Here is a 25,841-nt window from a genome sequence, read left to right as displayed (position 1 = left end):
CTCCTATCCCGACCTCCTATCCCGCCCACCTATCCCTTCCTCCTATTTCGACCTCCTATCCCGACCTCCAATCCCGACCGCCTATCTCGACCTCCTATCCCGTCCTCAAATCCCATCCTCATATCCCGACCTCCTAACTCAACCTCCTATCCCGACCTCATATCCCGACCCGTAATATGTGCACCAGGTATTGAAATATCTCCAGCCGTACGGAAGTTATGTGGGAACGTACATTTCCCATTGATTTTCATGAGACCCTCACAAATGGGGGGTTTTAAGGGTTAAATTAACTATCCTACGTTTTAAGTGGACATATAAGTAACATGTGACCAAGTATTATCGATATATCTCAAGCAGTTTGGAAGTTATGCAGTAACATATATTTCCCATAGAGTTGTATGGGACTTTAAACATAAACTCCGCCCCTGGCAAATTGGGGGGTGAGTAAGGGTTAAATTACCTATCCTATGTTTGTTGTTGACATATAAGTAACATGTGTGCCAAGTTTCATGTTAATATCTTTAGCCGTTTGGAAGTTTTTGTGGAACATACATACATACACATACACACACACACTGGCATCTATTATTCTCAGCCCGACTTGTTTTGTCGGGTTTTTTTGTCGCATCTTTGTCTGCGACATGTCGCAGACATCGTGCGCCAGTCTGCGACACGATGCAACATTTTTTCCCGACGGACCCGATGTGGATTCTCCCAAACCCGAAAAAGGGGTGTAACCCGACATTTCTGAGCTTTCCCACATATTTATAAAGCTTTCCAACCCGAATTTGTTCAATTGTTGTGGAAACCAAGCCAAAAAGACGCACATGCGACAAACAGGATGCGACATAATAATAAATACCAGGGGAAAAAAGCAATCGGGTAAGAAAGCAACATAGACTTACAACCCGATTTTCTAAGTAAATGAGGGCCATTGAGTTTTATATACTGTATTTATTGGGGTATACCACGCACCGGCCTATAACATGCACCCTTATTTTACCAAGGATATTTGGGTAAAAAAAGTTTTTTACCCAAATATCCTTGGTAAAATGAGGGTGCGTGTGTGTGCATGTGTATACCCCGATACACTGTTTCTGACCCCGCAGAAGCCCCCAGGAAAGGCAGGGGGAGAGAGGCCATCGCTACCCGCTTCTCTCCCCCTGCCTTTCCTTGGGTCTAGAGCCCTGCTGCCGCTTCTCTCCCACTGGCTATCTGTGCCGCTGCCCATTCTCTCCCCCTGACTATCGGTGCCGGCACCCCATTGCCGGCGCCGATAGCCAGGGGGAGAGAAGTGGCGCCTGCAATGGGGCAGCGGCGCCGATAGCGAGGGGGAGAGAAGGGGCAGCGGCACCCATTGCCGGCACCGCTGCCCCGTTGCCTCCCCCATCCCCGGTTGTATAATTAACTGTTGCCGGAGTCGGGTCCACGCTGCTTCAGGCCTCCGTTGTGCGTCCCCTGCGTCGTTGCTATGCACTGCACGCCACGGCGCAATGATGAGTGACGTCATTGCGTCTCGCAGCGCATAGCAACGACGCAGGGGACACACACCAGAGGCCTGAAGCAGCGCAGACCCGACCCCGGCAACAGGTAATTATACAACCGGGGATGGGGGAGGTAACGGGGCAGCGGCGCCAGCAATGGGTGCCGCTGCCCCTTCTCTCCCCCTGTCTGTCGGCGCCGCTGCCCCATTGCTGGCGCCGCTTCTCTTCCCCTGGCTATCGGCGCCGGCAATGGGGCAGCGGCACCGATAGCCAGAGAGAGAGAAAGGGCAGCGGCACCGATAGCCAGAGAGAGAGAAAGGGCAGCGGCACCGATAGCCAGCGGGAGAGAAGGGCCGGCAGCAGGGCTCTAGACCCCAGGACAGGCAGGGGCAGAGAAGCCGGCAGCGACGGCAGGTCTCTGGACCTGCAAAGCCGCTGCAGTTCATTGATTTAAAGCGCCCGCTTTAAATAATTGAACTGCAGCGGCTTATCGGCGTATAACACGCAGGTAAACTTTAGGCTAAAAATTTTAGCCTAAAAAGTGCGTGTTATACGACGATAAATACGGTATATAGATAATCCTGAAATCTTGCAGTTCCCATTCTGGCCACTAGGGCTATAACTAAGCTAAGACTCCCTGCCACTGGTGGCACTAGGACCGTGCGGACTGCATTGCTGTCCCGATAGATAGCATTGCATTTCTGAGATAATCCGCCGAAAGGTCAGCTCAGAAATACATTTCCATCTATGGGTATGGCAATGCAGTTTGCGATGTCCTAGAACCGCCTGCAAGATATCCGGTGGAAATTTCGCAGTGAGAATCTAGCATTAAAGAAGGCTCTGCTCTGCTTAACTCTTAAGCTATGTTCACGACATGGCACATTCAAATGTGTGACTGCCCATTTTTTCCGGATGGACATTCCGCACATTTTCAGCCATGTGAACATGGTTGTAGAAGGAATGGTGGGAAAGTAACAAACCAAAGGCCCTCCTGTCCAAGGACAAATGGACATACTGCTGTGCACGTTAACATTATGTATGCCTTCTTAAGTTTCAATGCACACCAAAATAAAACATAGGTTAAGCCTCAGAGTAAGAAGAAAATGTCAAAGTATCTTCTTCTCTGTGAAAAAAATAGATTGCTAGAAGATTACTTGACATTGCTATGTTCCCATTACAAAGCATTAGTAAAATTATCCTAACATTCCAATATGACACAGTGCCTACAAAAAAAAGCCTTGCTTGAACCAAACAGTAGTCAAATTAAATATTTTTTTCCTGGCGAGAACTTATTTTGGAAAGTTCTATTAGTTCATTCCTGAGATTTATGCCAACTTTTCTAGCTGTGAGGTATTTGTAGAAACATTTGGCATTTTAGCCTAAGTCCTCATAAACGTCCTAGACAGAAAAAATATCGCATTAACATGCCCATCGTACATCTATACTTTCTTTTTTAGGAAACTTGTACATAGAATTGGCTCACTATAAATATTCTTCCATAGTGTTGGTGGAAGTGGATCAAGTCATGTTTAACTGACCAAAAAAATTGAAAAAAAAATGCATGTTATGCTGTGTTTGAATCAAACCTTTCCAAGTTAAATTTCCAAGTTAGATCAAGTTAAGTGGAAATTTTTGAACTGTCAAATATGCGTCTGTTAGAATAAACAGCCTGGGCCGTGTTACAAAGACACAGCATGTTGTCAGTGCTTGAATTTAGTTTGACTTTTCTTGCTTTTTAACTTTGATTAACAAATGTATTTTACATGCTAGTTTTTTCTTCTTCAAATAATTATATAAAAAATGTAGTTACATCCTGGGCTTCATAATGAATAAAATGTTGCAAGCTTTCTTGATTTAACAGGGACTTTTAAGTGTATCCCCAGCCCCAGCCTTAGGGCTCATACATACAGGTTGTAGTGGGACTAGTTTTTTTCTGTCAAAAATGATGCTATGTTACATCAAATGCTATGATCTGGCAAGAATACCTCTGTAATATGGCTTCATACAAAGGCACTATAGGGTGGTACACCAAGAGCTCTATAGTATCACACTAATGATCTATGCCTTCATATAGGCTTTTTTTTAATGCCGGCGGTTGGCATATGCATAGCACTGATCAGTGTTATCTGCAATTTACTTCTATGGTCTGCCAGAAGACCAGAGAAGAAGATTACAGGAGCCGGCCAGTAGCTGGTAAACACAGCTCCAGCGACCACCTTTACTCATCGGACAGCTTCAATTGTAATGCAGGTGATCCATTGAGTACCCCCGAGCCCTGCAGATACTTCAGATGCAGTGGTTAGTATTAATAACATCATCTGAAAGGGTAATGGCAGACATCAGAGAAATTGCAGGTTCCGATCACTGGTGATCGCAACATACATGTATTTTTCTGTTCACTTATTACCAGGGCACAGTAACGTACATATATACATATATGTTAAAGGCAGCTCTACCTGCTCCCAAGGCATTTTCTGATGTCTGAAGTTCTGTTCCTCTCAACAACTCTGCGTCTCTGCCTGATCCTCCTGTACTGTATGAACTCTCCTGTACTTGCACCTGGATTGTTGACCCTGAACCTGAAACACCTGCCACAATCCTTCTGACTGTTCCTGACTGTGCTGTATTGGCGCCTGCCCACAACTAACACAAGGACCTCAACTTGGCATGCCTCAGTCCTTTGCACAGGTGTTTTCTAGTCTGCTAGGTCAGCTGTTACCCACACTGGGACCACTCTTGGTAAGTCCCTTAGTACCCTCTAGCAACAGAAGTTCTGCTTCTGCATTCTGGAGTGAGATAAAGGGTTAAAACTTGGTGGGTACTTAGATTCTGTTTCTAAATGTGGCCCACACCTGTTGCCTTGCTGCAGTTTTAGGTGACTTGTCAATTTACTTCATTAGTCCTGAACATCAAAATGGGCTGAGAGAAAATATACTCTCCATTGAAAAGAGAAATGTTCAGGTTCACATACCACCATAAACATATATCTCATGTAATGCCCTATAGAGATATTTGTGGACACCTGCAATTGGCTTGTTGAAGGTTGTCTAAATTTGGCCAAAATTAATAAAACACATTGAAATGACATGTGGTAGCCCTTGGGGGGGGGGATATAATACAGTGGGGGTGTTGCTTAGGTATATGAGAGGTTAATTTAACCCCTGTCACTCGTGACGCCAGGGTGAGGGTTAATACGCTGAGGTAAATCTTCGGACTATCGCCACCCTTCCCAGAAACGATTGGTACGTGATTAAATGAATGAAGGTCTACAATATGGATGAACTTGAACTTGCATAAACTTTACTGTAGTACTTGCGGTACATCCAATTAACAGCAACAGTCTCAGTAATACAGTCTCTGTACAGCTCAGCAATGATTGACAGATGCTGCGGACCGTTGACTTATCCAAGGATTAATAGAATTAGGAGTTGTGCAGAGATCCGTCCGGATTTAGGGGTCTATTTAGGTCTGGTGATCCCGCAAAGTTAACAGGGATTAAGATAACTCACAGTTCTGTATGGATGGCCGTTGCCGCAAGGCTTGGGCCTGGTCACTACTGAAGATAGCTGCGAAGATCCGTCATCAGCAGCCCACGAGGAAAGAGAACGCTTAATGGCCGCCGCTCCCTTATATGGGCAGGGTCAGAGCCATTTGGATTGGTCCGAGTCAGCTGTCACTCACCGTTACAAGTCATGGTGGGTGAGCACGTCACTGGCAAAACCATAGAGTTCTCCACCTGATCACATGACCCGCAGGTCCTGTTACGCTACAAACAGGTAGACAATTCAATATATACACTTTTTATACTTATAACTGTATAAACATCAGATAGAACTACTATACATTTAGTGACTAAGTGAGAGGTGACAAGGGGAAGACTAGAAAAGAGGGACCCCAACGTCCTAGGGACTCTTACTATGGGGACCTCTACATAGGTAATGGTACCAGGACACCACAAACCCCCTTACTTAAAATAAGTCGACCTCGACGCCTGTAGCCTAAGGCACAGGAACTAGGACTAAACAGGATTATATATATATATATATATATATATATATATATATATATATATATATATACATCCATATTTTTCTATACATCCTGACAAAACCTAAGTAAACATTAAACAGATTCACATTCTCTGGTTACTCTTACTAGTATCTTAACTAAACAATAGGAATCTATCTAGACCTTTTGATGCTACCTATACAGTGATGAAGCTATCTAACCTTTAGTTTCTAGCTTCTTAAACATTTATTATCGCTCTCTATAACATTTATGAGGCTAACTAGACATTAGTACAGCTCTCTATACTTTTAGCTTCAAGCTGACTATACATTTTGAAATCTCACACTTTTTCTTTTTGCCAACAATAAGTTACCTGTTAGTACACGAAAGGTATACTGGCTAGCCGGAAGCTAGGTCACAGTAAGATTGGCTGCTAGGGTCTATCGGCTACACGCTACTTACCCCTAGAGCACTTCCAAATTACCTACCTAGGTTACCTTTAGAAATACGTGTTCAATTCTATACTCGCAAGAGCATCTACTGGCCTGGTAGAGCATCTCACACATGTAATACAGAGAAAAGACATATGAGTGTACCTAACAGTGGCAGGAATTGGATATCAATAGGCTACAATTCCTATGTGTTTCTTGAATGTGAGATATGTTTTATTTTTTTGTATGTACTGAAATAGATTGAGGTAGTACATTTAAGTGAGTAGTCTAGAGTACTATGTGTGCAAGTACTATCTTAAGGGTAAGTTACCCTACTGTTTTTGTTGAGAAAGGTGCTAGCGATTGGCGACAGCAGCAATACTACCCTCGGAGGAGCCGGGGTGTCACCTATTAAGTAACTACTAAAACACCTTTTAGCATTTTTATATCTTTGTATGTACATGTGTGCAAGAGTTATTTACATTTTTGTGTTTGGTGTACACGTGCATATAGCAGACAATTTTCTGTGTACAACCTTGACTTACTTTTATGTACACAGACGTGAAGCTATTCTTCTTGTGTACAAGAACCATATACATTTTTACTATACATTTATCAATACTCCAACAAAAGTCAGGCGCATTCACCTGATAAGTGCGACATTTTGGCGAGAAAGTCCTATAAATATAGGGTTATGTACATAAAACGGTCGTGTAAGGATCTGCAGTCCACCTACACTAGGAGTCTATGGGAAACACGGCTTTACCACAATTAGCCGGGCACAAAACTTACTAATCTCCTACTGGCTAGGAGTCTCTTGACCTGATGGTCAGGCACAAAGCTTGATGGTTACGTTGCTGAACTTAAAACTGGAACAATCTTAGCACAGTCCTGCTAGGCACATGTCTTGAACTTTGTTACTGTAAAACAAAAGTGGTTAGCACAGAAAAGCAATAAACATTACTTTACAGTCCTTCAAAAGACATTTCTTCTGAATCTTCCTGTGCCTCTTGTAGATCCTCTATATCTGCTAACATCTGGAGCAGGCGAGGAGTTAATGTAACTCTCCCACACCACATTGGTGAGAGTAGAATGGTTAACAGTAGGATTTAGTGGCCAAAGGCTTACTGGCCGGAATGTAAGAGGGGCAATAGGGCTTGAGCACCATCTCCAAATTAGGAATGGGGCAAAACACTTTCGTCGGTACCCTGGAAGCAGGCAAACTCTCCATGTCAGAAGAGGGCCTTGGTACATAGGTTGGTACCTGTGCAGGAGGCAAACTCTCATTGCTCCGAGAGGGCCTAGGTACGTACGTTGGTACCTCTGGATCAGACAAACTCTCATTGCTCCGAGAGGGTCTAGGTACGGTCTTACGGTGCCCGCAATTTAGGCTTACTTTCTTGAACTTGAGCAGGACTTGGCACTTTACTGTACACAGAAGATGATTGATGTTGTAAAGACTCTTCCTCCTTGAGTACGTTGGTGGAGGCATCAGGAGCAGACCATTTCGGCCTCAGGTTGAAGGAATCTGATTCCCAATCTGTAGACGGAAAATATTTGAAGGGAAGCTGTGTTGGGGCTTTTGGTCTTGGGACCGCTGCAGCCCATTCTCCACGCAGGCTCTGGACGGGGGTGTACTCCACAATTTCACCCACCTCCAAGGAGTAGAACTTTTTATGAAGATATGGCCTCTGTACTGATCGCCGGTTTACGAGGATGGTTTGCCCAGTGTGGCAATCAAGAAGTGTCCCATAGCCTCTGACCTTGTCGAACTTTGCCACAGTTGCTCTTCGTCGTTCTAGAGGCTCCTCACCTTCTTGGGGATGTTCCCACTTGCGGATGAATAAAGCTTCCATTTCTTTAGTATTCTCCTGGTAGCGGATTCTTTCTTCAGGAGGCAAATGCACATGCTATGGGGCATACAGCTCTCTGTGTCGGGCCTTTAATCTTTCCATCAGTTCAGCCAGCTGCGTGCATATACTCAATGAGTCCCGGCTCGTTCCCAAAGATCCACTGGGGTAAATCTGGTGAGCACAGTCGGGCACTTGGCAAATTTGATCGAGGTATAGCTTCAGGGGTGGAGGAGGAAGAATAGTCCGCCTCTGGTGGGGTATTCACTGCAGACTCCTCCGATGGGATCTCGGCCCACGAGCCCCAAGTTCTGTGGTGAGGGGACAGTCTCACCGGCAATGCACCTCCAGGTGTCCCTGCGCTCTCCGCTGGAGGTGTCTCTGGTCAATCATCGTCATCATCAGGCAGAGGGGGAAGATTGCAGGCCCCCTCTTCATCTAGTGACAACCGCTGCAGGCGGTCAGGAAGTTCTTGAAAAAGTCGGGCTGCCACTGCCACAACTTTCCGTTGTTCCGGCACCATTTTTCACTACTTGGAATGCTGCTCTCCACCATGTCTGTACTCTCCGGCTCCCTGTGCAGACTGAAGAGGTCGCTGTGCGTGGTGTCTTTTATAGTGGGCTTCCCCAATATGGCGGTCGGCAGGAAGGACGTCATCGGTGCAGCCCTGACTTCCTGTCCTTCCAGAGACGACTCCTGTATCTCCAAGTTCCCTTTTGGCTGTGATACAGCAACTTGGCAGCCACGCCCAGGGGCGGGCGTGGCGCAGCACAGGCTTTCTTTGCGCGCTTTTCTGGCAGCAGTTAGGCTCCGCCCGTGCTGCCCGGACCAGAGGATCGCAGCATGAACTCATTGTACAGTTTACACATCTTAGTTGCAGATGAATTTTCGCCTCCCCCTTACTTTTCTCGTGGCCCCCTTGCATGGTGCACCCCGGACATTGCTCCCGTACACAACAACATGGTTTACAGCACATAAATAAAGTTCATTGCTTGGGGGGAGTACACTTTCACTAGTGGCAACTGTAGTAGGCGCACACCCGAATCATGTTCATGCAACGCCAAAAATGCTTTGTGGTAGCCCTTGGGGGGGGATATAATACAGTGGGGGTGTTGCTAAGGTATATGAGGGGTTAGTTTAACCCCTGTCACTCGTGACGCCAGGGTGAGGGTTAATACGCTGAGGTAAATCTTCGGCCTATCGCGACATTTCCCAGAAACGATAGGAGCGTGATTAAATGAATGAAGGTCTACAATATGGATGAACTTGAACTTGCATAAACTTTACTGTAGTACTTGCGGTACATCCAATTAACAGCAACAGTCTCAGTAATACAGTCTCTATACAGCTCAGCAATGATTGACAGATGCTGCGGACCGTTGACTTATCCAAGGGTTAATAGAATTAGGAGTTGTGCAGAGATCCGTCCGGATTTAGGGGTCTATTTAGGTCCGGTGATCCCGCGAAGTTAACAGCGATTAAGATAACTCAAAGTTCTGTATGGATGGCCGTTGCCGCAAGGCTTGGGCCTGGTCACTGCTGAAGATAGGTGTGCAGATCCGTCCTCATCAGCAGCCCACGAGGAAAGAGAACGCTTAATGGCCGCCGCTCCCTTATATGGGCATGGCCGTTTTGGATTGGTCTGAGTCAGCTGTCACTCACCGTTACAAGGCATGGTGGGTGAACACATCACTGGGACCTCCAAAGGTCCTAGAGCAAAACCATAGAGTTCTCCACCTGATCACATGACCCGCAGGTCCTGTTACGCTACAAACAGGTAGACAATTCAATATATACACTTTTTATACTTATAACTGTATAAATATCATATAGAACTACTATACATTTAGTGGCTAAGTGAGAGGTGACAAGGGGAAGACTAGAAAAGAGGGACCCCGACGTTCTAGGGACTCTGACTATGGGGACATAACTAACGTATAAAATATGGTACCAGGACACCACAGACAAAAAAGATATTCCAATAGCCAATGAATACAGGTCTGCTTCAGTACAACCATATCAGCAAGTACAGCAGCAGTTTGGAATATTATTTCGCCAATATCATTCACTGTAAAGCCTCATGCACATGGAGTCATATGGGACACTGTGGGCCATCACAGAAACGCACAGGAAGAAAAGCTTTGTTTAAAGCTGTTACAAGGTCATTTGCATGATAAGTAAGATTGAGTTTAGATAGATATCCAACAGTAAAAGTCAAACTCTATATCAGTACCTAGGGGGTAATGTTTATGTGTCATTTTATGTGTTTATCTGCTTTTAATATCTTCAGTGTTTCCTGCTCTATAATTCTTCTGTATTAGGGTACAACTATGATTAGTCTCTGCAATTTAGTTGCAGCATGATGCAATTGCCTGAAATGCTTCTCTTTTCCCATGAGAGGCTCAGAGCATATCCTCTATTATTTACACTGCAACGCTACTTGTTTTAGCTGGTTGTGGTAAAAAGAAAATTGACAGATTGATCAATCCCACCAACCTGAATAAAACAGATGGTTAGTGTTGGTGATCCTTAATCCCGAGTAAATCTTGTAATATGTAAATTAACTCTTAACAGCACCAGGGGCAGGTCTGAAGACTACCTGCATCTCTGACATATTCCCCTGGGTCTGGTTCACCCACCCTGCTAATCAATATTCATCTCCTTAATAAGTGGAGTGGTGCAACCGGTACCTAGGAGACAGCGACAGAGGTGCAGGTGGTCTTCTAAACCACCTACAGTGCAGTAAAGAGTTAATTTGCATATTGCAAGACTGCACTATATCTTAGCAATGGCTGAATGGATGAATGGATTGAGGTAAGTGGAGTTGATCATCTGTCTATTTCCCTTTGATAAGCTCACCAGATGCTTACTAGGAAGGCAAGTGAGCCTTAGTGAGGTAGTAGCCAGAAGATCCAATCTATGACATCTATAGACATTTAATAAAAAAAACTATTGTCTATTGTTTTGTCATTGTCATGTGGGGTCCATAGTTTACACGGATCAGCTATAACATTAATATCACTCATTATTTTGTCACAATAGCACCTGTCAATGGGGTGAAATGTATTAGGCAGAAAGGAAACAGTCACAAGTTGATGTGTTGGAAGTGGGAAAATGTGGAAGTGTTAGGCTAGGTTCACACTACAGAAAGACAAATAAACAAAAGGTGCTTCCTTGTGCAGGATCAACTATGTTGCATGGAGATTCACAGAGGGAGGAAACGTGCTCACCTGAAAAGACTGTGGTAATTCAGGCACAACGCTTACAAAGGCATGCAGGAGTGGGTAAAGCTGCTGCGGCTTCCCAAACCAAAAACATTGGTGTAGAATCAAGATAGGGAAAGGAGAAGATGAAGCCGGGAAGTGGCTTCCACGCTGCTATATGTCTGGTGGAGTCGGTGAAAACTCTGGAGTCATCGGTAATAGTAGATCCAACTTTATTACGTTCACACAACGCGTTTCTGGGTGTAAACCCTTTCATCAGGCGTGATACAATCAACATGGAATGGCCAGGTTTATATGCATACGGGAACAGGTGGATTGCCATCAAGAAGAGGAAGTGAGATATCGGAACAGATAAAAATACGTCACCCACATTTTATAAAATAGAAAAATATTTTATAAATATAAAGACGAAAATTCGCAGCAATAAAATAGAGGTATTACAAAAATGTAAAATAGATAAAAATGAAAAAGATATGTATACATGTTTAATATTCAATATTATTCAAGTGTCCGTTCTCTCAATGCATTCATTAAGGCCCTCCGGCCAATGAGTATTAAAACGGAAAATCCAAAAAGATTCCCTGTTAACAAGACGCTGGAAATGGTTAGGTGTATTTGTATCAATAGTTTCAATGACAGACACTGTAATGCAGTCGGTGTCATCTGTATGATTTAATGCAATATGCCTAGATACACTGTGCTGCATAAATTTCGTATTAATATTGTGTGAATAATTGAAATGCTCTTTTATAACTATTGATTCTCCAGTGGAATAAGAGGAAATCTTAGGATTGCCATTTGCATGTATCCATTTGCAACATAAACATCTGGAAATGTTGCATGGAAAAGTGCCTTGCAGAGAATTAGTAGGATGTATTTCTTTCATTCTATTTAATCTACTGGGTGCTAGATGATTGCGCAGGGTTTTTAGCTCTCCTATAAGTTACCATCACTTTTATAGGTAACAGTTTTTTTTTAAATTGGATCGGATTAAAGGGTTAGACCAATGTTTTTTAAGAATTCCCATTATTTTATTGGGTACATTGTTAAAAGTTGTGATAAAATTAAATTTACGTGCAGAGTTTTTATCCGAATTATTTGTATTCTTCTTTTTTTACCATTTTGTTCCACCAAAGTATTTTGAGATAGCATATTCGCTTTTTTAAAAGCAGTACTTAAAATTATCTTGGGATAACCTTCCTCCAAAAATCTTGTTTGAAAAATTCTGGATTGACTGATAAAATCTTCCTTTTTGCTGCTATTTTTTCTAATCCTCTGGTACTGACCATATGGAGTATTTAAAATCCATTTTGGAAAGTGACAACTATTAAAATTCAAAAAACTATTTACATCGACTTTTTTTTTAAATAAATGTGTGCGTGTGTGCAAATGTGGACTCTCATCTTTAAAAATCTCAAGGTCCCAAAAAACTAGGGAGGTTTTCGACATCGTGGGAGTGAAAATCAAACCCATTCTTTATTATTCAATTTTGAAACAAATTCAGAGGCTTCTTCTTCAGAGCCATTCTATAGAATGATCAAATCATCTATATATCTTTTATATAGCAGGATGCGGGGGTCAGTGACATGGAGGGACTCGAAACTCCCCATAAACAAATTAGCATAACTTGGGGCGAATCGAGTCCCCATGGCACATCCCAGCACCTGCTGATCATTGAACAAAAAAATATTGTGGCGTAAAATAAAAATGATGGACTCTAATAAAAATTCCACTTGTGTGGTATTAATATTTTCATCATCTTCCAAGAAATATTTTATTGCACTGATCCCAAGATCTTCCTTAATATTTGAATACAATGCACTTACATCCAGGGATAGGAGGAGAGGGACATCAACACTCTGGTATGGTTGTAATTCTTTTATTAGCTGAGTGGAGTCTTTTAAAAACGTGGGTAAATTAATAACATATTGTTGTAAGAATAAGTCCACGTAATGTGAGAGATGACAACTAATCGCTCCTACTGCAGAAATAATTGGTCTACCGACGGGATTTGTTTCATCCTTGTGGACTTTTATATAATGTGGGTGACGTATTTTTATCTGTTCCGATATGTCACTTCCTGTTCTTGATGGCAATCCACCTGTTCCCGTATGCACATAAACCTGGCCATTCCATTTTGATTGTATCACGCCTGATAAAAGGGTTTACACCCAGAAACGCGTTGTGTGAATGTTGGAAGTTGGATCTACTATTACCGATGACTCCAGAGTTTTCACCGACTCCACCGGACATATAGCAGCGCAGAAACCACTTCCCGGCTTCACCTTCTCCTTTCCCTATCTAGGTTCACACTACGGAATTTCTGGGAAGAATTTCTTCCGGAGATTTAGCCGAATGGACTGCATTGCCGTCCCCATAGACGGCAATGCATTTCTGGGTGGATGTTTTGAGAGATCTGCTCAGAAATGCATTGACATCTATGGGGATGGCAAAGCAGTTCGCGTGGTCCTAGTGCCGCCGGCTTGATCTCTGGCAGAAATTCTGTGTAGAGGAAAAGTTGCCCAGTTGCCCATAGCAACCAATCAGATCACTTCTTTTATTTTTAACAAGGCCTCTGCAAAATGAAAGAAGCAATCTGATTGGTTGCTATGGGCAACTGGGCAACTTTTCCTCTGCACTGGTTTTGATAAATCTCCCCCTTAGGGTGCATTCACACTGCGGAATCTCCGCTCACTGATTCCGTCTGGTGGCTGCCGCCGAAAATACTTTGGCGCTAGGGCCATGGGGCACTGAGCCGTGACCATTGACATGTTCTTTCTTTGCGCGGAATAGTTTCAGTGGCGGAATTCTCACGGAGACCCATTCACACTAATGTTAAGTTCACACTGCGGAATTCTGCTCGCGTAATTCCACCTGTGGAATTCGACAGGAATTCCATTGTGTGAACGTACCCTTAATGTTCACTTGCCCAACAGTTATCTTTCCTGACTTCTCAATATGCATAATAGTACGGCACTGCTGAATGGTCATGTATTGTCTATGGGGAGTGGAGAGGTAAACTGCAGCCAGACAGCTCTGGCAGAGCTTATCCTCCAAGAACAAATGGGTTCGGCGAAAATCCAACATGCCCACTCCTTCTCTCTACTTACACTATCTAACTTCTTATTTCCAGATACCATTGGATACATTCACAGGTGTTGTGGTCTACATGCCATGATGGATTAGAGCCATTTTAATGGCAAGAGGCAGACCAACACAATTTAAAGGGGTACTCGGGTGGAAAACTTTTTTTTGTTAAATCAACTGGTGCCCAAAAGTTAAACAGATGTGTAAATTACATTTATTAAAGGGGTACTCCGCTGCCCTGCTTCTGGAGCTCTGCTCCCCAACATCTGGAAATTAATTGTTCCGAACGCTGTGTGCGGGCTTCAGTGTTTGGAAAAAAAAAACTTCTGGATGCTGTGGAGCGGAGCTCCGGGAGCAGGGCAGCGGAGTACCCCTTTAAAAAATCTTAATCCTTCCAGTACTTTTTAGTGGCTGTATACTACATAGGAAATTCTTTACTTTTTGGATTTCTCTTCTGTCATGACCACAGTGGCTTCTGCTGACCTCTGCTGTCCTTTTTAGGAACTTTCCAGAGCAGGAGAAAATCCCCATAGCAAACATGCTGCTCTGGACAGTTCCTAAAATGGACAGCAGAGGTCAGCAGAGAGCACTGTGGTCGTGACAGAAGAGAAATCCAAAAAGAAAAGCATTTCCTCTGTAGTTTACAGCCGCTAAAAAGTACTGGAAGGATTAAGATTTTTTTAATAGACGTAATTTACAAATCTGTTTAACTTTCTGGCACCAGTTGATTTAAAAAAAAAGTACCCCTTTAAGGCAGGTAACATTAATGTGTAGGTATATAATGGACCTTGCAGAAAATAAATCAAGGTATGGAGTATGGGGCAATTACAATACTACATGTAAAACCTATAAACAAAAGTTTTACAAGCAGTTTTCAAAAATGTCAATGAGCAAAGGCTGAACACTTTACTACCTCTTTACTTTTACATTTATTTAGGGTATATTCACATGTTGATAACTCATAGCGGTTTTCCTGATGGGGGAAATCAACTGTGAGTTTTGGATGCGCTCAATGGGTCAGCAGAAGATCGGTGATAGATGCATATTTGTAGATTGGTTGCAGACTCATTAAAGTGAATGGTAGCAAAACCATAGCGGATTTCCCGCAAAGTGTACGCATGGCCTAAAAGAGATTATCCTAAATTAAAAAATATGTACCTGTTTTCTTGATGAAACAGTGCCCCTCTTGTCTTCAATTTGTGTGTGAACTTGCAGCTCAGTTCCATTAAAGTGAATGTTGTAACAGCACGCACAACCAGTAGACAGGTGTGGCGTTGTCTTTGGTAGAAAGCAGCTCTGTTTTTGCTGGTTAACCCCTTTAATGTGACTTTGCTGATGTACCATTAAAGAGGAAAAATGTTCTAAACACCATCCAATGCTTTTGTTGATGTAAAGTATTAAGTTTATGCCAAATGTGTAATATGTTGAGTGACAATTTGTGATGCAATGCTATTCAATTTACTTAATGTACACTAGAACATGAACTGTAAATGTGTCTTCTTTTGTCTGATGCCTAAGGCTAAAAACAGTGTGGTTTGTAATGGAAACAGATGGCTTATGCGCCGTTACTATCAGTGCAATAAGAACATAAGTTAGCTTCTGACCTGCCTACTTAACCTAAACATTAACTTGCTGCAACATGACAGCCTGCCTTTACTATTAAATGAAAAGTTACTGATAAGACATCACAGGCACAAAACACTTTATTTTATGAACAGAATGTCATAGTAGATCAACACTATAGAAAGATCAATGTTACACAAAGGAACACAAATAAAAAAAGCACAATTCATTTAACCCATCAGATAATTGAGTCAATAATATTCTCATGGTAAAGTCACATGTGATGGCTCATTGTAGATAATATTACTACAATAAACACCTTTACCTTGAATATTATCACTTATTATTTCCCCCCATTCCCTTTTATTTATTGTTTAAACTAGTTACATCTAAGAATGAAATTCATATCATTGTACGTCGCACACAGACTGCTGTAATACCTGTAGTTGGAGACACAATAGCTGACTACAGGCTGGAGTAAAATGTAGTAGGTCTGAGAGAAGTGAGAAGCTCCAGATATTTCAGTCTGCATAGTATTGGTACTTCATCTATGCCATGTACTAAAAACATATAATATTTATTTAGAAATGTAGTTAAAAGTAGTGCTATTGTATAGCTGTATAAGTGTAGTTTCAATCTTAAATTACTTTTAATACATTGCCAGTATAATTGGGTACAACTACATTTGGGGGCACATGGGCCCTACAACTATAAATGGGGGTAGAGAGGGGCACTACAACTATATATAGGGGGTAAAGCTATATATGGGGGGCACAGGGGGTGTACAACTAAATATGGGGGCACAGGGGGCCCTAAAACTATATATGGGGCAAATAGGGGCCCCACAACTATATATATTGGGGGGGCACAGGGGTCCTACAACTATATATGGGACAAAGAGGGGCCCTATAACTATATATGGGGTGCACAGGGTTCCAACACCTATATATGGGGGGCACAGGGAGCATACAACTACATATGTGGCACAATGGGGTGTACAACTACATATGGGGACACAGGGGCCAACAACTATATATGGGGGCACATGATGGGCATACAACTATATATGGGGGCAGAGAGGGGGCCTACAACTATATTTGTGGGTTTAGAAGGGGTCTACAACTATATATTGGGCAAAGAGGGGGACAAAAACTATATATGGGGCATAGAGGGGGTCTACAACTATATACACATCTTTATAGAGGTGGGCATTGTGCTAAAGGTGCCTAAAATTTTTGTCTGCCTGCTCTGGCAGCTTTTGTGGAGATGAGTATTGGTCAGGAAAAGTCTTCATCATGATGTCCTGGGCCGGATAGTAAAGAAAAAGGAAAAGTGAACGTCCCTTGTGAGTCCTTAAATGTAATTGTAATAAATCAACTGTCTGCAGAGTTTGGTATCTACCCCTGTATGGACAGTGGGGGAGATTTATGAAATCCTGCACAGAAGAATAGTAAAGTAGTTGCCCATAGCAACCAATCAGATCGCTTCTTTCATTTTTCAATGGCATTCTTAAAAATAAAATAAGTGATCTGATCTGGTTGCTATGGGCAACTGTTCAACTTTTTCCCTGCACAGGTTTTCATAAATCTCTTCCAGTAAGTGGGAATCTTAGCAAGTTTTTGGGCTGATTTATTTATTTATTTTTTGGGCCGTGTCACATGATATATTAGATTATAGCACAGTCCGAGGCAGTAAAATGCTTTGCAGCACTGTGTTTTATGCACAGCACTCTGCTATAATCTAATTAGAAATATATAATTAGAAGATAAAATTGGGTTGAGGAGGGACTCGGGGCAGACCATGGGGGGGGGGGGTTGCCCAAAGCTTGAGCTGTGTAAGGGGCCCGAAATTTCTGATGGCATCCCTGCCCCCCTTGGTGCCATATACAGTAATGGTAGCATTCTTTTATGTCATTACACTCATATTAAACCCCTATTCACACAGCTGGAATAAGAGACCACATTTTCATGATCAGTGGGGATTCCAGCGGTCAAATCTGCAGCTGAGATACTAATCACTAATCCGTGAATATTGGCTAAAGTGTGTTCAGTGTACAAAACCCTTTTATTGCTAGATATATACTAAAAATTTCATTGCCAAACATGGGTTAAAGAGAGAGACTAAACCTACCATTTGTGGTGCATTCACTTACTTCTACCAGTCTGCACACCAATAAGGCTACAATGCCTGTGTCAATCAGTCTGAGACAAAATTGTGTCTGATAGCAGTCAACTACGGTTCTTTCATTTAACCAAGCATTGAAAGTAAGACTTATTTTTGTCTCAGACAGGTGGGGTCAATGAAGACCTTTTCACTGGTGACTGAAATTGGATTGAAGCGCTATCTGCCTTTTGTGTTACTTGCCCTCCTAGAATGGGCCACTGGGCCACTGTGTTTTGAGTCTTTAGGCTGGAATTCCACTGAGGTTTTTTCTTTTTTCTTTTTTAAACGCTGTAAGAAAAAACGCCAATTTTCCCGCATCCAGATGTTTGCTGCAAGTCAATAGTAAATTGCAAAATGCCAGATTCATTTGGTGTTTTTCAGTTTGGCGTTTTTTTTATCCTTTTGGCTTTTTTCAGCAATTTCGGGCTCAGAGGCTGGATTTTCAAAATGTCTGGGCATGGTGGGAGTTGTAGTTTTGCACCAATTGGAGGCTCCCTGTTTTGGAAGACATTGTATTATGAGCGCTCTCCCCTATGGAGAGCGCAAAAAATGTCCTAACCCATTTTTTTGTGGTTTTTTTTCTTCTCGTTTCAGATCCGTGTATGCAGAGGATTATGGCGGATTCGATGGATTACGACGGATGAACTGGATTTTTTTATTTTAATAAAATTGTTAAAGAAGGCTGTGGGGAGTGTTTTTTAAAATAAAATAATTTTTCCAATGTGTTGTGTTTTTATTGAATTTTCAGGCAAAGTTATGGAGGCTGTCTAATAGACGGAATCCATTACTAAGCCAGGGCTTAACGTTAGCCCCAAAAACAGCTAGCGCTAACCCCCAATTATTACCCCGGTACCCATCACCACAGGGGTGCCGGGAAGAGCGGGTACCAACAGGCCCAGAGCGTCAAAAATGGCGCTCCTGGGCCTAGGCGGTAACAGGCTGGCGTTATTTAGGCTGGGGAGGGCCAGTAACAATGGTCCTTTCCCACCCTGGTAACATCAGGCTGTTGCTGCTTGTTTGGTATCTGCCTGAGAATGAAAATACGGGGAACCCTATGCGTTTTTTTAAATTAATTAATTTATATATAAAAAATAAAATGCATAGGGTTCCCCGTATTTTCATTCTCAGCACAATACCAACCAAGCAGCAACAGCCTGACATTATCAGGGTGGGCGAGGACCATTGTTACTGGACCTCCCTAGCCTAAATAATGCCAGCCTGTTACCGCCTAGGAGCGCCATTTTTGACGCTCCGGGACTGTTGGTACCGGCTCTTCCCGGCACCCCTGTGGCGGTGGGTACCGGGATAATAATTGGGGGTTAGCGCTAGCTGTTTTTGGGGCTAACGCTAAGCCCTGGCTTAGTAATGGATTCCATCAATAAGACCGGCTTCCACTACTAAGCCTGAAAATAAAAAAAATAAAAAAAACACAACACATTGGAAAAATTCTTTTATTTAAAAAAATACTCCCCCACAGCCCTCGTTAACCATTTTATTAAAAGAAAAAAATCCAGTTCATCCACCGTAATCCATCAAATCCGCAGTAATCCTCTGCATACACGGATCTAAAAGAAAGAAAAAAAAACACAAAAAATTGGTTAGTACATTTTTGGCACTCTCCGCTGGGGAGAGCGCCCATAATGCAATATCTACCCAAACAGGGAGCCTCCAATTGGTGCAAAACTGCAACTCCCAGCATGCCCAGACAGCCTTTGGGTGTCTGGGCATGTTGGGAGTTGTAGTTTAGCAACAGCTGGAGTCTCCCTGTCTGGGTAGACACTGCCAGAAGGGTCTGTTCACATTATACAAAATGGACAATGTGAACAGAGCTTCAGACCCTTACTAGCCTGACTCCTGTCTGTAGCTCTGCCCACTAATGACGGCATCACTAGGGGGCAGAGCTACATGGACCCAACGGGGACAGGGAGCGAGGAAGGTAAGTGGACCTCCTGTTCTGTATACACTATATACAGCTATCTATAGATAGCTGTGTATACTGTATACCGCCCAAAGGGCTATAGGGGCAGGGAGTCCTGTCATTCTGGTGACAGGATTCTCATCTCCTGTATAGTATACACGGGTACACTATGCCCCCCTGTATACTATATGGTCTGGGGAGGTGAGTAGTGATGCTGTACATCATTCCTCATCTCCTTACACTCTGTAACGCCAGAAAAACTGCCAAAACGCAGGAAAAATTGGTGGCAGTTTTCCTGGCAGTTTTTCCTGGCGTTTTTGCTGGGGGGGGGGGGGGGGAACCTCAGTGTAATTCTAGCCTTAGGCTAAGTTTCCACTTCGTTTTTTCTCTGGCAGTTTTTGGATATCTGCCACTGCAGTTTTTGAGCCAAAGCCAGAAGTGTATTCAAAAGGAATAGGACATATAAAGGAAGAACTGACACTTCTCCTCCCTTATGGATCCACTTCTGACTTTGGCTCAAAAATGCAGTGGCAGTATTCCAAAAACTGCCAGAAAAAAACAAGTGGAAACTTAGCCTAAGCTGTTTTATCAGCCTTATTTTCTAGAAGCGGCATATAGAAAATGCTATCACAGAGTTGACAAATCAGAGTTTTCTTGAACTACATGGGCCAAAAGAAAGCTTTAAAGGAAATCTGTCATCAGAATCACCCGCACTAAACCTGTTACACAGGCTTGTAGTGCGGGTGATCCTGATTAAAACGCTTCTTACCTGGTTAAAAATGGTTCAGCGCTTCTTAAGATATCTATATTTTTAATTTTCTGTTATTCCCTGGCTTGGGACTCAGTGGGAGGTCTTATCATCTCGGACTCGGCCACACGTCTTTCTAGCAGGGCGGAGCTGCCGCCCGGCTCATGAATATTCATGAACTTATCCTCGTGGTCTAACTCCTTTTTCTCGGTCTGGTGGGGAGGGCCGCGCATGCGCCGCGTTCCGTACACCTGGAAGCGGCGTTCTCCCCCTGGCTTCACTCGAGCTGCGGCCCTATACAAGTAAGAAGACGGGCTGCATGAGTGAAAAGCCGGGGGTGGGAGGAAGGGAGGGGCGGAGAGTGTTTTTATTCACAAACTGAAGGAACAAGCAGGTTATATATAGATATATTTGTGTGGATAAGTTCATGAATATTCATGAGCCGGGCGGCAGCTCCGCCCAGCTAGAATGACGTGTGACCGAGTCCGAGATGATTACACCTCCCACTGAGTCCCAAGCCAGGGAATAACAGAAAACTAAAAATAAAGATATCTGAAGAAGCGCTGAACCATTTTTAACCAGGTAAGGAGCGTTTTAATCTGGATCACCCGCACTACAAGCCTGTGTAACAGGTTTAGTGCGGGTGATTCTGATGACAGATTTCCTTTAAGATTAGACATTTTTTAGACAGCAAAAAAGCAAAAACAAAAAAAAAAACATTAAACTGCATGTGACCTTACTGTGAGGCTTATCCCTCCCTCTCTCTCTCCTATATATAGGAGAAGTCTGGATTTATGGACTAAATCGAATAATTGGGCTTCAGCAGACCCCTTCCTCCACGAAAGCGGACTTTTTGCCCTGGATCCAACAGAGGGCCTATAAGATCAGTGACTTTAGGGGGAGGCTGGACTGTCTATGAAGGGGAGCTTGAATATGCTAATGAGTTCTTAGTTATATATTATTGTGTTATATTTGGTGGTGGATACTGATAGATCAGGCTGTGACATTTTCTGCTTGAAGTGTATCCCTGAACTGTGAGGGGCCACGAATCCTCACCTTTGTACGTTGTAAATAATTGGATGTAAATTATTGGGTGGGAGGGGCCTATGGTGTATATTTTTGTTAAGATAATAGGTGGCACCTGGGTGGTGATACGTATACCTTATAAGTATAAAGTGAAGAGATAAAGCGGAAAAAATGGCCCCTAAGGTGAACCCCAGAAGATCAGGGGGTAGCTCGCCACAGAAAGATAAGGGGGCAATGGGTAAACTGGATAAAATATGGAAGTCTCCAGCTGTGGGTATTAAAACTAGAACCCAGAAGGATCTCTCCCCTAGTAAAACAGGTTCTAGGTACTCGCTTCTGGAGGTGGAAGAAATTGAGGACAGACAGACCATGCCCCCCATGGGAACTCAGCTTTTGGAGGAGATTTTGGGAGGGGTTAAAAAAACTAACTGTGCAATTGAGGAGATAAATAAACAACTGGGTGTGGTATCTACTGAGGTATCACTGATAAGACACGATATGACTAAGATGAGAGATAGGATCTCCAGACTAGAAGAAGAAGCCCCAAAAACAGAAAAAAGGATCAATGTTCTGGAAGAGGAGGTTAATAATTTGAAAAAGGATAAGATAACCATTAAAGACAAGCTCACTGACCTTGAAGATAGATCTAGACGTTGTAATATAAGGATGGTGGGGTTCCCTGAAGGGGAGGAGGGGTGGGGACTCTATTATCCAGTTTTGCAGTGGATGGCTGAAGGACGTGATAGGTGAAGGGCATTTTACCCCAATGTTTGGGATTGAACGAGCTCACCGGGTCCCAAGGCGGATACCGCCTCCGGGGGGCCCCCCTAGGACAATCCTAATCAAATTATATACATCCCAGAATAGGGATACGATTCTTAGGAGGGCAAGAGAAGTGAGGGACCTACAGTACAATGGGCAAAACATTTTTGTATACCCGGATTTCTCCTGGGAGACTCAGAAGAAAAGGGCATCCTTTCGGGAGATAAAAAAGGCGGTTAAAAAATGAGGGGGTGCCCTTCTCTCTCTTGTTTCCAACGAGACTCCGTGTAGAGCATAAGGGAAAGGTAATAATATTTGGAACTTCACAGGAAGTTTCAGATTGGATGGATAAAGAAGGCATGTAGTATAAGATATTATTGTGGCATTAGGGCTTGGAAGTATTAGTCGAGTATTAAAATCTACGTCTGGGGGGGAGGGGGGGTGGGGGGGCCTGCGGGGTGTCACTAGGATAGGAATGCATAGTAGAAGTACAGTGCATCATGAGGATAGGGGAGAGGGGGCGTGTGGGGGGGGAGGGAGGAAGGAAGTGGGGAGGCGGAGGGAAGGAGAGAGCTTTTCTTTTTTTTTTTTTTTCCTAGGTTAATATGTCTTCTTTTAAGTTGCTAGTTTGGAATGTGCGAGGTATGTCTGATAAAATAAAAAAGTGTGCAATCTTTGATTATATTCGGAGGTGCCTTCCTGCGATCATATGTCTAGTCGAGACCCATAGGTCAAGAGATGAGAAGATATTACAAAGGAGGTGGGCTAAAGAAGAATACCACTCCAGACTTTCTTCGTATTCTGCGGGAGTATCAGTATATGTTCATAGGAAGATACCATTCGAAACAAAAAATGCAAAGGTAGACAAGTATGGTCGATATATATTTCTTTATGGAATGTGGGAAAATAGGGCTATTATCTTGGCCTTTGTTTATATTCCTCCAACTTTTAGAATGGATGTTTTGAGGGACCTTGTGAGTTACAGCGAAAGTAAAACACATGTGGCATTATGGATAGTTGGAGATATGAATAACGTAATGGACCCTAGTATGGACAGATTCAAATTAGGTAGGAATGTAGGGGGGAGGGAAACAGCATTGGCGAGGTACTGTGGAGAGATGAATTGGGTCGATGGGTGGCGGAAACTAAACCCAGGAGTAAGACAGTACTCATGCTTTAGTACTTCATATAATACTGCCTCCCGAATTGACCTATGTCTTTGCGATAAGAACACGATGATCTGGACCAGCAGGGTGCAGTATAGAGCTAAAACCTTATCTGACCATTGTCCAGTGGCGGTGGAAATTGGAGGTAAGGCAATAGGTGGGAAAAGATTGGGCTTTTGGCTCAACCCCCACTGGATAGAATTGGTGGGAGACCAGGATTGGTTTAGACAGGAAATAGAAGCATTTTGGGAGATTTATCACAATTCAGCGAGTCCTCAGATGTATGGGATGCCATGAAGGCGTACTTGAGGGGCCTATATATAGGGCGAATTAATAAAAAGAAAAAGGAATTTGCCCAGGAAGAATCAATACTGAATAGTAAAGTGGCATTATTAGAAGCAGGGATAGATGAGGCTATTGCGGGGAGAACGGCTGTTAGAATTGAAGGCAGCTCAAGATGAATATAAAGAATATCTACTTAAAAAAGCACAAAATAAACCGTTTTTTAGTGGACAATTTAAATTTTTTGAGAAAGGGAAACCAAATAAGACATTGTCAAGATTACTTAAGAATCAAGGTGAGGAATGTGGTATTGTGGCTTTGAGGAGGGCGGATGGCAGCATAACCACAGAAAGAGAAGAAATAGCTCAAATGGTTAGCTCTTTCTTCTCCAATCTCTATATAAGTAGCAACACTAATAGGGCTGAGGTAGTGGAATTTTTGAGAGGAATTAATATTCCAAGTCTAACAGAGGATATCAGGGATTCTTTGGAAGACCCAATTTCCCTCCAGGAATAGGAGGAAGCATTGGCATCAATCAAAGGGATGGTATTCCATTCCAGATATACAGGACATATTCAACCCTGCTACTTCCAAAACTGCTGGGTACTATTAATGAATCCTGGAGGGGGGGTGTTCTCCCTAAATCAATGTGTGAGGCTAACATCAGACTTATTAGGAAAAAAGATAAAGATCCTTTGGATTTGGGTTCATATCGCCCCATCTCCTTGCTCAATACGGATATAAAAATAATAGCGAAGGTATTGGCAAGGAGATTAGATAAAGTGGTAGAAGTAGTGGTGGGGAGAGACCAGGCGGGGTTTAGGTCGGAAAGAACGGTCCACGACAATATCCACCAGGTGTATGAGGCAATCCAGAGTGGAGTCCGGGGCCCCCGCTCCATCCTGTCACTGGATGCAACCAAAGCCTTTGACAGGGTGGAGTGGGGATACCTTTGGGAAGTTTTGAGGAAGGTGGGGGTGGGCCCGAGATTTTTGAGTTATATTCAGTTACTGTACACTAATCCGGAGGCGAGTGTAGTGGTGGATGGAATTCCCTCTTACCCATTCAAATTAAGTAGAGGAACAAGACAGGGTTGCCCCCTCTCGCCTTTTTTATTTATTATTTATATTGAACCCCTAGCGGCTTGGATAAGAGATAACAATGTCTATGAGGGATTTGGAGTAAATGGAGAAATAAATAAGATTTTATTATTTGCAGATGATATCCTCCTTTTTGTAACTAACCCACAAGAAAAAATACACCAGATCATGAAACTGTTTGACGTATTTGCCCCTTTATCGGGGTTGGAGATAAATTGGAGCAAATCTACTATGCTCCCCCTGGATGAAGATATGGGGGAGATGGTAGGAAGATTGTCCGTGCTGAAGAAAACTGAATGTTTCCCTTACTTGGGAGTAAAAATAGCAGCCACAAATGATAAGTTTGTGATTTATTATATACGCCCTCTATTAAATAGTTTAGAGAAGAGAGTAAAAGTATGGATTAAAATGCCCTTCTCGATGTCAGAAAGGATGGCGATAGTGAAAATGGTGGTCCTCCCACAGATCCTGTTATTCCTTAGTGCCTCGCCAATGTGAATCGGTAAGGGGTGGTTCCGGAAGATTGAAGTGATACTGGGTAGACTTCTATGGGGAAGGAAAACGGTTCATTTGAAGTACAGATATTTTATAGCCCCGGGGGAGAGGGGGGGGGATTGGGAATGCCCAATTTTTTTGTTTATTATTTGGGTGCGCAGTTGGCACGAGTCGTGAATTGGAGGAATTCTAGATATCTGGAAAAGATTGTAGTAGATAAGAAGAAAGATAACATATATGAGGTGTTGGAACTAGATGATTATGATGAGAATGGTTCAAACAGCACAATGTTATTGCACAAATTTAGAAGAGTATGGGAAAAATTTAAGGAAGAATTACATATAGAAAATAGTTTTGGGTTTACACCTTTGTGGGGTAACAATAAATTTAAAGAACTTGTGGATTGTGAGTCAAGTTTTTGGGATAGTAAGGGTATAAAACGATTGGATCAAATATTTGATAAAGGACAACTTTTTTCATTTAGTCACATAAAAAGGGTGTATAATATTAATGACAGAGATTGGCTGTATTATT

The sequence above is a fragment of the Hyla sarda genome, chromosome 1 (genome assembly GCF_029499605.1).
Source record: "Hyla sarda isolate aHylSar1 chromosome 1, aHylSar1.hap1, whole genome shotgun sequence".
NCBI classification, from domain to species: Eukaryota; Metazoa; Chordata; class Amphibia; order Anura; family Hylidae; genus Hyla; species Hyla sarda.
This window is presented reverse-complemented; position numbering follows the sequence as displayed.